Source organism: Xiphophorus maculatus, chromosome 3 (genome assembly GCF_002775205.1).
Source record: "Xiphophorus maculatus strain JP 163 A chromosome 3, X_maculatus-5.0-male, whole genome shotgun sequence".
Lineage (NCBI taxonomy): Eukaryota > Metazoa > Chordata > Actinopteri > Cyprinodontiformes > Poeciliidae > Xiphophorus > Xiphophorus maculatus.
The window spans coordinates 24,995,958-25,009,768 of NC_036445.1; the positions used below are offsets into that span (position 1 = coordinate 24,995,958).

The 13,811-nt window shown below is 42.8% G+C and overlaps 1 protein-coding gene across 1 annotated transcript in view; it reads left to right on the forward strand.

Annotated features, from left to right (window-relative positions):
* Positions 1–13,811, forward strand: part of znf407 (zinc finger protein 407) — a 198,965-nt gene that overhangs the window by 63,030 nt on the left and 122,124 nt on the right. The window lies entirely within an intron of this gene.

Consider the following 13,811-nt stretch of genomic DNA (forward strand, 5'->3'; position numbering starts at 1 on the left):
TGGCTGCCCAAACAAACACCTCAGCAGCCCCATACTATAGCATATATGAAATAAAATGTGGGTAGAAGTGCACCATCCTCTCCAGACTCTATACAGTCATATCTGGATAGACTCTGTCTCGCACTCAGGCTCTCCACCACCTCCACTTTTCACGTAGCCCGTGTTTACTTGCAGCAAATTGTCCTAAAGGGAGGCAGTCACTGATGATTTATGGTGTCGGATGTGATTAGATCTCATTGTTTTACATACTTTTTTACCTGAGCTGCTTCAGTTGGAAGTCAGTCGTCATTAAGGACTGGAAAAAAGATTATATATATATATATATATATATATATATATATATATATATATATATATATATATATAAAATAAAACGGCTTGTTCCTGACTTATTAAATCGCAGCTTTCACGTTTCCTCCTCAGGAAGGTGGCGGTGGCAAACACCCTGGCAACTGAGGTACATCCCACTCGGCGGGAATGTGAAAGTATTTATCTGAGAATGAGGGCCGGGGGTGTCGCAAAAGTGTGGAATGGACTCCGGCAATCGCTGGTAATTTAAACTGCTGAGTGACAGCTCGACCGGGCTCGTCCTGAACCGTAGCTGCTCTGGTCGTCCTGCACAGCACGATGTGCAAACTACTGGCTGTGCGTTCGCAGAGGAAAATCTATAAGTGGATTCATTCGATTGAAAAAGTAGTTACAGGCATTTTTATCACTGTGCTTTTATTACCAGTGACAGCTGCAGCTGTAACATTTTAGAACTAGCAGAAGAAAAGATTGTTGTAGCTAAATGCAAGCTGCAACATACTTGGTGTTAAATCTGTAGCTGTAGCATTATAATAGCAGCAAAATGTGGAGTTATCAAAACAGCAGCTCCAACAGTGTTTTGTTTTTATATGCTGATTTTGTTATGAGTAAACCTGCTCTCTTCCTTTAATGTTCAGCTGTAACTTTAGGGTGCATATCCCACCAACCCTGTTTAGTCTCCTTTAATCAAACTCTAGTTTGTTTTTCTAGAAAGTCCGGTTTGTTTGGGGAGGTGGGAATGTTCAATCGAACTCTGATGCGGACCAAAAAAAGCAAACTCTGGTCCGCCCCTCGGTTCCATTAAAGTGATCTCCGCATACGTGAATGCAAGCCAACCGGAGACTGCTCCAGAATCAGGAAGTGGTTTATAGCACAGGGCATTCTGGGTAAATGCAACCAAAGCAAACACGTGAGTGTAGCGCTAGAGAGAAAAATGTCTCATTGTCTTTTACCAAAGAAAGACAGAAGCAAAATCCTACAACAGTTAAAATCTGACACCACTCCATTCTTGTTTACATTTAGTGAAAAAGGAAGTTGCTGTCAGTGTCTTCTTCAGAGGTTTTCATGTAGCTTCCGTCAGTAGTTTGTGGTGCAGCGCCACCACAGGTGAGGGGGAGAACAACTTTTTTTTAAAGTGTGAAAATGCCCTTAATGAGGGTTAGCAATGAAGATATAAAATTAACTGACTTTGACTCAGAAAAAAAAGATTTAACAAAATTTTGTTAAAATCCTTGCATGTACGTTTATCTAAACGATATTCTGTGGTTTCAAGTTCAACTTTGTCAATTTTTCTATAAGATGGTAACGCTGCCCCTCCCACTACTTGTTGTTGCACACTGACAGTCAGCTGGCTTTAAGTAGAGTGCTAATGTCTTCCCTGGCTTCCAGAAAACGTACATTTAGCTATTCAGAAATATTCCCGGTCGTGAAAAACACAGACGTTCACCATATGGAAATAATGCAGCGCCACCTGTTACTCTTAAAGTGCTATTTTACAGTAGCATAAGCTGATAACTGGAGGCTGGTCTCCAGAGATCTGCTGGGTTTTTTTGGAGTTTTTTTGCTAATTTTTTGGAAAAATATTACTGTGTGCAGTAAGAATGTTTCCCGAAAAACTCCAAAATTATAACTGGAAAATGTAAGTCTATGTGTTCAAATCAAGTTAATCAACTCATCACTTTAGCAGCAGATGATGTAATTGTACTTTTATGTTTAAAAAAATTCACACAAAAAAACCGCAGCATACTTTTTCCAAAGAAATACTGTTCTGATTCCATGTACTAAGTGACTAATTATTCTCAAAACACTTGCTACATGGCAATCTCTCTCCTCTGCGAATGTTCCTCTGAGGTGGGACATTCTGAATGAAAGCCGCTCTGTGGAATACTCCAGGGATGCGCTCACAGTGCGCTACATGTGTTTACTTCCCCATCACTTCATTCCTAACATCTTTAACCTGTTTACTTTTTGCTCAGGAGAGCGTGCCGGCATGTTGGACCAGTCTATATGCACTTTCTTCGTGTCTTGCAGAGGTTAGACATGCATGGTTCAAGGTTATCCTCCAGCTCAGATAATTGTCAATAAAATTGATCTCTGTATTTTTTATTTATTTATTTTTTACTCTACTCCCATTTTGTTATCCTTCTCCCCTTCCTCTAGACACTTCCCTTCCCTTCACTCCCTCACTCTACTCCCTTGCCAGTGTCCTTCTCTTTTCATCTCAAGCCAGATAAGTCTGCTGCTCCGACTGCCAAGAGCAACGAGTATCACTGCCTTCTTTTTTTCTTTTCTTTTTCTTTTTTTTCCCCTCCTCCTCTTATGTTCTTCTCACAGTGCACTGAAGCCATGTCGCAATTTCTCAGGGAGTTTTGAAGCCTGGATGTCTCCTGTCTGGGCCCATCTCGTCTGAGGCGCAGCGCGGGCCCTATGCGATCTGAACTGCGCTGCCTCGCTGCAGGTCAGCCTTCACGGCCGATTAGTGTCGACGCGCCACTTTGGTCACAAGTTGTCGGGAGCGCTTATCGTGAAGATCAACAGCGATCAGTCTCGCTGCTGCCTCACTCTCGCCCTATCTCTCTCTCTTTCTGTCCAACTCCTCTGTATCTCCTCTCTACATTTTTTTTCTGCCCTCTTCCCCTTTTGGCATTACCTCCCTCCCATCACCCCCCTCTTCATGTTTTTTTTCCTCCTCAAATCACCATATTTCCATCTCTATCTCATCATTGTCATCCTCCCTCCTTTACCCCCCCGTTCCCCTCAGTCTCTCTCTCCTACCTTCCTCTGTGTTGTTTGTTTTCTGGATCCAACCAGCTCAAAATGCCGGTCTCTTATTTTGGGTGGAAAACATCAGGAGGCCAACCGAGAGCTTGAGTCGATAAATGTTCCGAGATAATCTGAAGAAAGCAAATCTATAGCCGTCTTTCGTGTGATGGCATTGATTTTAAGCAGGAGAAATATACATTTTCTTTGTTTAAGAGGCTGCAGGAGTGGATCGGTGTAGCGTGTTAGCAATAAAACTCCAGCTTTATGATGTCAGCACTTCACTTTTTTTTTCTTTTTTCTTTTTGCAAATGAAGGAATGAATTCTATAAAATACGAAACCCTCTGCAGAAACTTGGCCATTTTCTCACTTAGCCATTTTCTCGTCGGTCTGACAGAGTCGCAGCCTGCATCTCCGTGCTCTTTCCTCCCACGTTTAATCCCTCCATCCCTCCTTTTCATGGTGTCTCTGCGCGCCGTCAGGCCTCGTCTGTGGCGGGAGCGGAGACGAGTCATGTTTGGCCTGTCAGTGTGGCTGCTAGTGTCAGTATCTGGAGCTGCTGGTTCCTCTGACAGCGCTGGAGGGGCTGCTGGTCCTAGCAGAGTGCAACCATCACCCTGTGACACGCTCAGTGTCACCGATCCCCTACGTCTGGTGACATGGCATCCCCCTCCTACCCCTCGTTCTTCTTCTTCTTCTTTACTTGCCCCAGCCTCCCCCCCAAGCTGGTGGCCTTTTCACTGCCACTCTGCAGTCAGTCACTCCAGTCAGTCACTAACTGCCTCACTGAGGACTCTTTAGTAGAATTTGACCTACATGGATTTCTGAATGCTGAATTTCCCCTGTAGTTTTGGACTGATGTTGCTGTTCAGTATTATTTTTTCTTTTAGATTGTTTTTGTGGAAAAGGTGTCTGCCGAGTGCTGATAGAGTCCCAGATGATTATAGGTAGGAAAATAAACACCATGTGTATGTTTGGAAGACTTAGCTTCAAACTACGATAAAATAACACCAAATGTGACCATTATTACAATTAATTAATAACTGTTTTTTTTACCTGTAGTAGAAAGATGTCACATTGAAGTAAGTTTGTTTTAAAAAAAAAAAAGAATAAAAAAGCTAGTACAGTTAACCCCCGTTATTTGAGAGGTTAGGGACCACAATCATAAGTAGTTTACTACTACTACTTACAGTGGAGTAGGTTCCCTTGTTTGCTGGTGAATACTAGGAGACCACATTACCTGCTTTTTGCTGCAAAAAATAAAATAAATCAGATAATTGTCTGGTTTTTAATTGTGTGGCAGAATGTGGCTCTTGCCCAGGGAACCATTAATGCAAGAAACAAAAACCGCATGCACATTTATTTATATGTCAAGCTTACAATTCTAATTTAAAAAAAATTGACACAAACCTTGCGTTAATAAAACAACAATCAAGAAACCTCAGAACTATCCCTTTAATATGCTAACCCAGCACAGAAAAGCTACTGTATTGTCCTGATGAGTCATCATGTGCAACGATCATAATTTTGAAGACACACCTGACTTTACAGACATAGTTTCAGTCTCCAATAAACTCATATCTCACTTCTGCTGACAATATTTTTACGAAGTTTGGGAAAGTGCCTGGCTAATGTTATGAATTGTTGATCATTTTGCTTGTGACATATTTCGTCATGGACTCAATTATTTATGTACAGATAAAGGTTACAGGAAAAAAAGCTGTTCCCTTGTTTCCTAAACTCAGCGCTTTGCTTTGAACGTCGTAACAGTTAATGGCCAGTGTTTCAGCTGCTCTCTGTGCAGCCCCTTCTCCCAAACACCAAGAGGTATCTGTGGATCCTGAGCTGGCATTTGGGGTTAGATTGGAAGAACTGACTTCAGATCAAAAAATCTGTCGCCCCCTGCCTCAACACATACTCTTCATGAGTTTAAGAGATTCCTAAAAGAAATTCTAACAAGCTGAAAATGCATTTCAATGTTCTCAGGCCTCTGTTCTAAAGTTTTACAAACCCCTGAACTAGAAGATGAAAAAGGGAACCAACACAATCAACAGGAATAACATGATAGATGGACGGATAGAAAGATAGATGGAGAGATGGATAGATAGATGTTATGTGCACAGCAGAGCTAAATATGTGTGTGATTTAATCTGGCCTTGGCGAACATGCAGCAGTGACAAATGGATGCTCACTATGAAACTCTCTCATCCAAGAGACAGTATTAGTTTTTGCTTTAATTACCAGCAGCAGTAATGTTTCCTATCCATAACTGTCGGCCTGCGAGAACGCAGCCTGGCAGAGGGGTGAGGGCCTTGTCTTTTCTCTCAGTGGGCTTCCTGTCTCGTCTCCAACCAGCCCACCCCACAACTCCAGCCCCGCTCTCCCTTTATCCTCCCCCTCTCCATTCCCCTCCTGCCCCCTCTGCATCTTTCATTTCAATATTTCAATATTTATGCCTCATCTGAAAAGTTCAAAGTCACAGTAAGGAGGCATAACTTTCTCTCGCCTCCCCGCCGACAGCGCAGGACCCTGCCCTGTGGACGGGAGAGGGGATGCCGCGACGGCTTGTTTCTCCTCCCTTCTGGTGACAGAAACCGGACTAAAGTCTGCGCTTTGGGAATCTGATGTACAGTTGAAACCAAATATTTACATTTACTGTATAAATAGACAGATAATCGTTTTTATTCCCCTCAAAGTTATATGTAAGTCAGACTGATTTTTTTTATTTGCCAACTGTCAAAAATAATGAGAGACAATCTTTTATTACTTTCTTCAAAATCACCTTTTCTTTTCACAGAAATATTGCTTTAAGTGACCTAGGAAAGTCCAGATGATGATGGCATTACTTTGTAAGCTTCTAAATTGACATTCGAGTTAAATGAAGGCACACTTTTTGATATATTCTAAGGCGAGACCTCAAGCACACAGCCTCCTTGCGTGATAACCTTGAAAAATAAAAAGAAATCAGGTAAGATATCTGGAAGACAATTCAGGTCCTCCATACGTCGGTGCATACTTGCGTGCAAATCGCAAGTGCCAGAAGGAGTTGAATTTATCTATTTAAATTGTCATATCCTGTCTGTAATGTGAAATCTGCTTACCAAACCTAGAACAAAAGCAAAGGACCTTGTAAATTGTCTGACACTAGAGTGCAATTATCTACAGAGAAAGTGGTCCTGACATGAGCTGAAACATCACTCAGGGAGGTAGAAGCCATTACTGGACAAAGCAACATAAAAGGCAAACTGTACTTTAATAATTCACTTGGGGCTAAACGCATGTGTGAGAAATGTCCTGTGGTCTAGTGAAACTAGAACTGAAGTGTAATGTACAATGTTTCATTTGGAGGGAAACGGGAAATGCTCGCAAACCCGAGAACACAAACTGCATGGTACGGTGGTGGCAGCATCATGTGTTGGTGCTATGTTGCAGAAGGGACAGCTGCACTTCAATAGGTCCCATGAGTAGGAATCATTATTCGCAAATATTGAAGTATCCGAAGACATCAGCCAGGATATGAAGCTTGGCCACAAATAGGTCTTACAAATTAATAGTGAAGCTCAATGTTTGGAAGGAGCATCACAAAGAAGTGGAAAAGTTATGAGTAGAGCTGAAAACGTGTGATAAGTCAACCTGTAAACCTGACTCAAATAATTTGCAATACCATCACATTTTCATGAAATGTATGCAAACTTCAAAATGTATGCTAATAAACTATTACTATTCGGTCACTTTTGCAGTCTTAACACGTATAAAAAAGGAAAAGTTTAGCCTGATTTAATGTCAAGCAGAGGGAGAATGTTTGGTTTTGAATGAAAATCCAGAAACATGAATGTAATCAACTTTATAACGATTGTCTGAAACAGTTTGGCAGCTTTTCAAACCTATGTTCTTAATACTTGTTGATAGGACAAGTATTAATTATCCGTCATTACCTTACACGCGTATCCCTAGTGGGGTCGCAACGGGTACTGGTACCTATCTCCAGCAGACGAGAGGTGGGGTACGCCCTGGACAAGTCGCCAGTCTATCGCAGGGCAACACGGAGACAGACAAGACAAACAATCATTTATACACACACCCAGTCAGACCTAAAGACAATTTAGAAAGACCAATCAACCTGACAGTCATTGTTTTGGACTGTGGGTAGAGCCGGCGTATACGGAGAGAACCCACCCATGCACAGGAAGAACATGCAAACTCCGTGCAGAAAGACCCTGGGCCGGGTTTCAAACCCAGTCAACAGTGCATCTAACTTTACCATTGTACAAATCAAGCCTTTATAGCAGTGGTAAAAAGACAGTCATGGTCCACCAAAAGCCATAAGCAGTCCTTGCTCTAGTTTGTTAGAACGAGGAAAGGGTGCCCATCACCCTAGATACACTATCCGGCCCTTGGAACCATGGTGGTGGTTGCAGCATGCTATGTGAAGACTTTTCTTCAGCAAGGACACAAAAGATAGTCACTTATAATGGAGAGATGGATGGAGCTAAATGAAGGGCAGTCCTGGAAGAAGATACTTTAAAGGCTGTAAAAGACCTTAGATGAGGGGTTACCTTTCAGCAAGACAGAGTCGCTAAACACGCACCAAAATTACAATGGAATAGTTTAGACTAAAGCATATTGAGGGATTAGAATACCATTAGTATAGGTATTAGAATGTTACAAGATGTGGAAATGTTCAATGCATATTAATACTCTATATTAATACTTTTAAAACTGTCACTTGTAACACCTCAGAGGTCAAGGGGCAGCAATAGTTCCTATGGGTTCTAGTTCTTTCCAGAGCTCAAGTCAGTTTATGAGTACTTTTTTCTGTACCATTAGCTGACCATCTCTTTAAGAAAAGAAAAAAATAAAACTCTGCGGCCATTTTTAATAAATAAAATGTCTGACAAGTCTGTCCTTTGCCATAAAGCTCTCTGACAGGCACCGTCTGGTAATAGATTAGCCTAATTACAGCGTCCCTGAGTCTAGATCACAACGTCACGTACTCAGCCTGTCGCTCTAATAGCCATTACAGCCACTGCTCAACACTCCCCTCCTGTTAATGTAAAGTTGTTAAAAAAAAAAAAAAAGGAACGGGTGGGGGGAACTTGGGGAGAAAAAAAAAAAAAAAGACCCGAAAAGGTCGTTGTCATTTGCATGCAAGCCTTCATTAGAATATGCGAATATGCTAAGGACCAGAGCTGGCGGTTTGCATGTGCAGGTGATGAATGGGCAGCGCGTTGAGGAATAGGCCGAGATGAAGGCTTCGTCACCCTCATCTGCATAACGCACTTTATTTACTTATTTATTTATTTCATAATTTAGTTTTTGAGTGCTCGCTCTCCGTTACGCATTCCGTGTCTGCGGATGTTGACTGAAGACCTTTCCGATTTTAACCACCTTCCGATTCCGTGACGCATTAATAAGACGTGACTGAATGAGAGCTAGCTCTGGGTTTCAAAGAACGTTGAGAAAGGCCTTTATGGTGAAGTCTTTGTGTTTGCTTGACACCGTGCACAACGCCAGAAAGACATACCCGACATGTCTTGCTAGTCGTTGAGCGTTGATTTAACCTGTAGCGTTAGCCAAAGAGTGTCAAATAGCGGGGAAGAGGGCCGAGCACTGGAACGAAGCCTCGCATTGAAGGATTTGGGGGCGGCGGGGGGCTTGGAAGGTGCCCGGTGAGTTTACAGGAGAGAAACTCTTCTCTTCACTCTTCTGCGCTGTCAGGGCAGCAGATGGTGGGTGTCAAGACAACGGCAGCAATAGGCAAACAAAGACATCTTTTGTGTGTGTGTGTGCACATATTTTTTCGAAATGTAGAAGTGCGATGGCTTTGAGTAGGAGGCATCAGCAGCTACAATAACACATGGACAGTGACTTGTGTTAATTCCAAATTTTTTGCTCTCACTCGCTCTCCAAAGTGTCCATCGGAGGCTCCAAAATGAGCCTGCCTCAACCGGAGAATGTGACAGATGTCACGTTTGTGGAGGAATGTTTCACTCCAAGAAAATGTGAACTTCCACTTCCTGCACCAAAATTTCGTCTCCCTTCAACACGTCTTATTTTCTTTGAGCCTAATAAGTCATCCTTTAATAGCGCAGCGGAATATTAGATTAGTGCCTTTGCAGTTTATTTTGCTCCTTTAGAGTGTGACCTTAGCCGCCCTTCACAAAGGCGGGGAGATAATGAGAGTGGTAGCCCGGGCCGACAGACGGGCCTGACATCCCAGCTGCGCCCTTCACTCAGCCGGCTGAGGAAAAACGTCAATACGGAGGCCTTATGTTTTATGGATTATCTGCTTTTGCAAAACTATGGTGGGAGAAATCCGACTCTCGCTTGTCATGTTGCTTCAGTTCTTTTTAATGTGCGAGACCACTCTCCGAAACAACACCGGTTGAAATTAGAGGCTGTCTTCCGTCTTTGTTTTTCCAGCTCCCCCCCACACTTCTCTCTCCTCCTCTCCGATTCTTGACATCCTCAGATCACTCAAGTCTGATCGCGCTGACCTGGTTGTCTTTGGTTTTTGTGGATAACATTTCTTCTGCCTTCATTGGGGAAAGAGCAGTTTTGCTTCACAGTTTTGTATGTGTGTATGGCTTGCCAGCACTCTCTAATGTGTCTGCTGTGAATTAGGCACTTACAGTCCTTCAGCTTTGGGATTTTTTTAATCTATTTTAGTGTACATTATTAATTCTAATCTTCTCTTATTTAACAGATTTTTTTTCTTTACAGTCTATTTCATACATTTAATTTGTTCTCAGAGGATTATGTAGTAAACAGTCTGAATAAATCATGTTCCTTTTTTATTTTATTGGATTATGGAGGTGGGCAGGGGGATACTGCGTTGCTGTTATTCCCCCAGAGGGGTAGGGCGCGAGGCCGGATCCGCGGTCGGGTGTTTCTGCTGTAAATGGACCCAAGTGCGCCCATGTTACATGCAGTTTAATCTGTCCCTCTGGGGGAGGGGGAGCAAGGCGGGAGAAGTCGGAGGGCATGGCGGCAGGCTCGTCACGACTCATGACGGGGCTCAGAAGGGGGCAGAGGTTGCAAGGGGTGCCTGGTGTCTTTCCCCTCAATTAGGCTCCCTAACAGGGCAGAAGGCCCTTCTGGGGTGCTTTCCTGTTCTAATGAAGCAGTGGTCATGCGGAAAAAAGTGGTCAAAGTTGCTGTTCTTTGAGTTGGTAACTGTAAATTAGGTGCCAACTAGGCATCATCTCCAGTCTCAATAAGTCAGTGCCCATATCGCTAACTGAAACTTTAACAGTTTTATTAGGAAAAAAAAACCTTTATTACAGTGAAAAATTACGTTCCCTAAACATGTTTACGAGTGAAGAAAGAGAAATTTGAGCATATGTTTTGCTTTTGTCTGTTATAGGGATTGGTGACCTGTTTGGTTGCCTGCCAGCGTGGTAAAAACCAGCTCCTTGTTCTACGCTTTGCTTCGTACAGAAGGTCTGGACCCTCAGCTATTGAGAAACCACTGCTTGTTGAAGTTTTAAATGATTAGCTCTGATTTTACCCAGTCGGTAACATTTGGCCGTGAGTAAAAAGACGACTGACAATGATTGATAATGCTTCATTTGGATTAATTGATGCATTCTGTTTGCCGTGGAGGTTGGATTTTCCATTTTCAAAATCGGAAACATGATCAGAACGCCTTAAAGTCAGAAATATCAACTTTAAAATACGGAGCTTTCCGACAGACCCCAGATTTAACAGCTAATATGACTGCACACATATGGAATGTTGGTTATTCTTATAAATTGCGAGTATTATTAGGACTTCAGCAGAAATTGCCAAACACCTGGTGGTGTCTGCTGATCTCGTCATACTAACTGCTTCTCTGTCTAAGACGATTTAGACTATAAACTGGCAGAACAGTTTTCTGATGAAACTTTGATTTTTGTTGGAAAGAGTCGGAGCTTCTTAAAGCGACAGAGGCCAATTTCATGGCAACAAATTGCAAAGTTGAATTTCTTCTCAGCTATGTCTGGCGTTATGTGTCTGGAAAAATACATAAATCTTTAAGAATAATCTCATATAACCAGGTAAAGGGCGGTAGAACGGTATTTCAGAAGGATGAGGAGAACATAAATTATTATGAAAAACCTCATAAATGTTTGCTTTCTGTAGATCACATCCATTATTCGAGGCCTATTGTGGCCCCTCGGAGCCTTAACCTCAAGCTCATATTGTCGATTACTAATTACTGTTGTGGGTTTATTAAATGTGAACAGAACTAGAGTCTGGTTTGTTTTGCTATCATTTAGTGTTCAAAGAAATAGGCCAGTCGTTAGAACGCCCACTGCTTAAAACTTGGAAACATGTTCTGAATAATTGGAAGGAGTGAACAGGATGAAGCTTTTACCATTTAGATTTCCATCACATCTGTTATCTTTATCAAGAACATAACATAAAATGATATGTCGATCCATTTATAAATTATATGCTGCTACTAGCTTTCGAGACAATTGAGTGAAATTGGAAAAAAGTGTTTTGTTTTTTTTTTATTTGTGGCAGTTTGGCTCCAGAATAGTTAGCCGGTGATCTTGGACCACAGAAATTAATGTCCTGGTATTCTAATTGACAGTGTTGTTTGGAATTTTGTTGTTTTTGTTTATGTTAAGTCAGTCCTTCTCATGCTGGAAGATTTTCACGAAGGCTCCTTCAACAGCGTCAGTACTTCAGTTTAGAGAGGCTTCTCAAACGTAGCGCGTCGAGATGTCCTTTATTTGCATCCCGCGACGCCGAAGAACTCTTTCATAAATCATGAATGATTAAATGTTTTTCTGTTTTACATCCCCGCAAACTGCTCACTCCTGGGAGCGAAGCTCTGTCCTTCAATCCCAAAAAAATCAACAACAAAAATAACTAAAAAATGTAAACAGCTCCTTTTCAAAGACGGCTCCAAGTCCCTCCAGTGACAGCGTGCGCTTTTTTCTCTCTATTTGTGCGGGTTCTGGCGAATTTTCATCCACTTTATGAAAACATCGTTAAACTAATTCGGCCCGATAACACTGAAAGCGCGCGGAACGGCACATTTTTCACCTCTCCTCTCCCCGGGCGTGCGCCGCACACACCTGAAGAGGCCGAGCGAACCGAGCATAAGGCGAACCTGCATTACAAATTACTGCACATCATAGAAATTGTGCAGCAAGCTTTTTAAAATACCAGCGCTGCCAGTGAGGCGCTTTGTAATTTATCCCTTCACGGCTGTTAGCTGCGCGGCGCAACGGTGATTTATTTGGTTTAAGAGAAGTTTTGTTTAGAGAGATAATGAGCAGGACTTCTCTTTAATGATTTAACACGGCGCGGTGGAGGAGAAGGAAGGGAGGTGGTGAGGGTGGTTGGGGGGGGTAGGAGAAAAGGAAAGGCACATATATTTTTCATATCTTTAACTGCACTGCAGAGAGAGGGGGGAACGGAGGAGAGGAATGAAAGAGAGAAAGAAAGATGCATTAGCGGCAGAAGCTAACAGCCCTTAACACGGGGCATTTTTGATTCATTTTTGTTTTGTTGCGTAAAAACGACTTTTTCACCTCCTTCGGAACGCCGCATCATTTTCCCTTGTTATGTATTTCACTGGAAATGTTTCTCGGGACGTGCTCCGTCTTCACAGCACTTCCTTCTCTCCAGCTTCTCTTCACCCCCCGTCCTTTTTTTTTTTGTTTAATCTATAAAAGTAGATCATGTTTGTGCTGATACCACACAATATGCCAGCTTTTGGAAATCTATTTTGAAAAGTGCTTTAGCTGCTTTTGTAACCCCCCCTCCCTTATCCCCCCCCCCCCCCCCCAACACCTCTTTTCATCTTGACACAAAATACAGTATTATTCTTTCTTGTTCAGCATTTTCAAGTTTCTCCTCTCACTTAGGATTCAGACCCCAAATTAAAGCAGTTAATTAGAAAATATAATGAAGCTGAGGAGCATAATATGCAAACAGGGCTCTGACGCTCGGAGCTGGGGGCGTGTGTGGAGGAGGGTGGGGGGGCGGAGGGGGGTCCGTGATGCTGAAACCGCCATCGGCTCATAACGATGATGATATCAATAATGGATTACTTCATCAATCGCTGTTCCCTCTTGAAGATGGGAATGCGCTGTCGGGAAGGGGACAGATTCCTTTTCTTCTCGCCGTCTCCCTTCCTGTAGCTTGAAAATGTGTGTTTCATCTCGCATTAGGGTGTGCTCTGCATAAGTGCAGGTGGAACCCAGCCGCCCCTCCCTCCCCTAAATGATCCTTTAATGGAACAGTGTGCACTGGAGCCGGGAAACTCTATGGGGCGCTGCCATCGTCGATGAGAACTTCGCCTCAATCAATCCGTCAAGCCCCATCACCTGCCTCACCAGATGATCCAAAAACCCCTTCGGAGAGGCAAAGTGAGCTTTTTATGTACCTCCTCTAAGACTAGAGGACACACACACAGAGAGAGAGAGACACACACACACACAAGCGACGGCGTCACAAGTGAGAGGTGTCTGTTTCACTGAGAGCCTTGACGTTGATCAGTCGTCAGAGAGCCACTTTGCCTCCCCTTTTATTTTTATCAAGATCATCTCAGAATAGATCGAGTGCTTCGCTTTCCTCCGGCTGGCGCTTGAAAACACAATCAATTCGGATGCTTTATTCATTTATTTTCCTCCAAAATGTCCGTTAAGGTTACGGGATGTTTGCATAAGTGGATCCCTCTAGAGTCTGAGCCGTATTGACGCGCCGTCGTTTCCTGCTTCGGTCAAACAAAGTGACAACAACT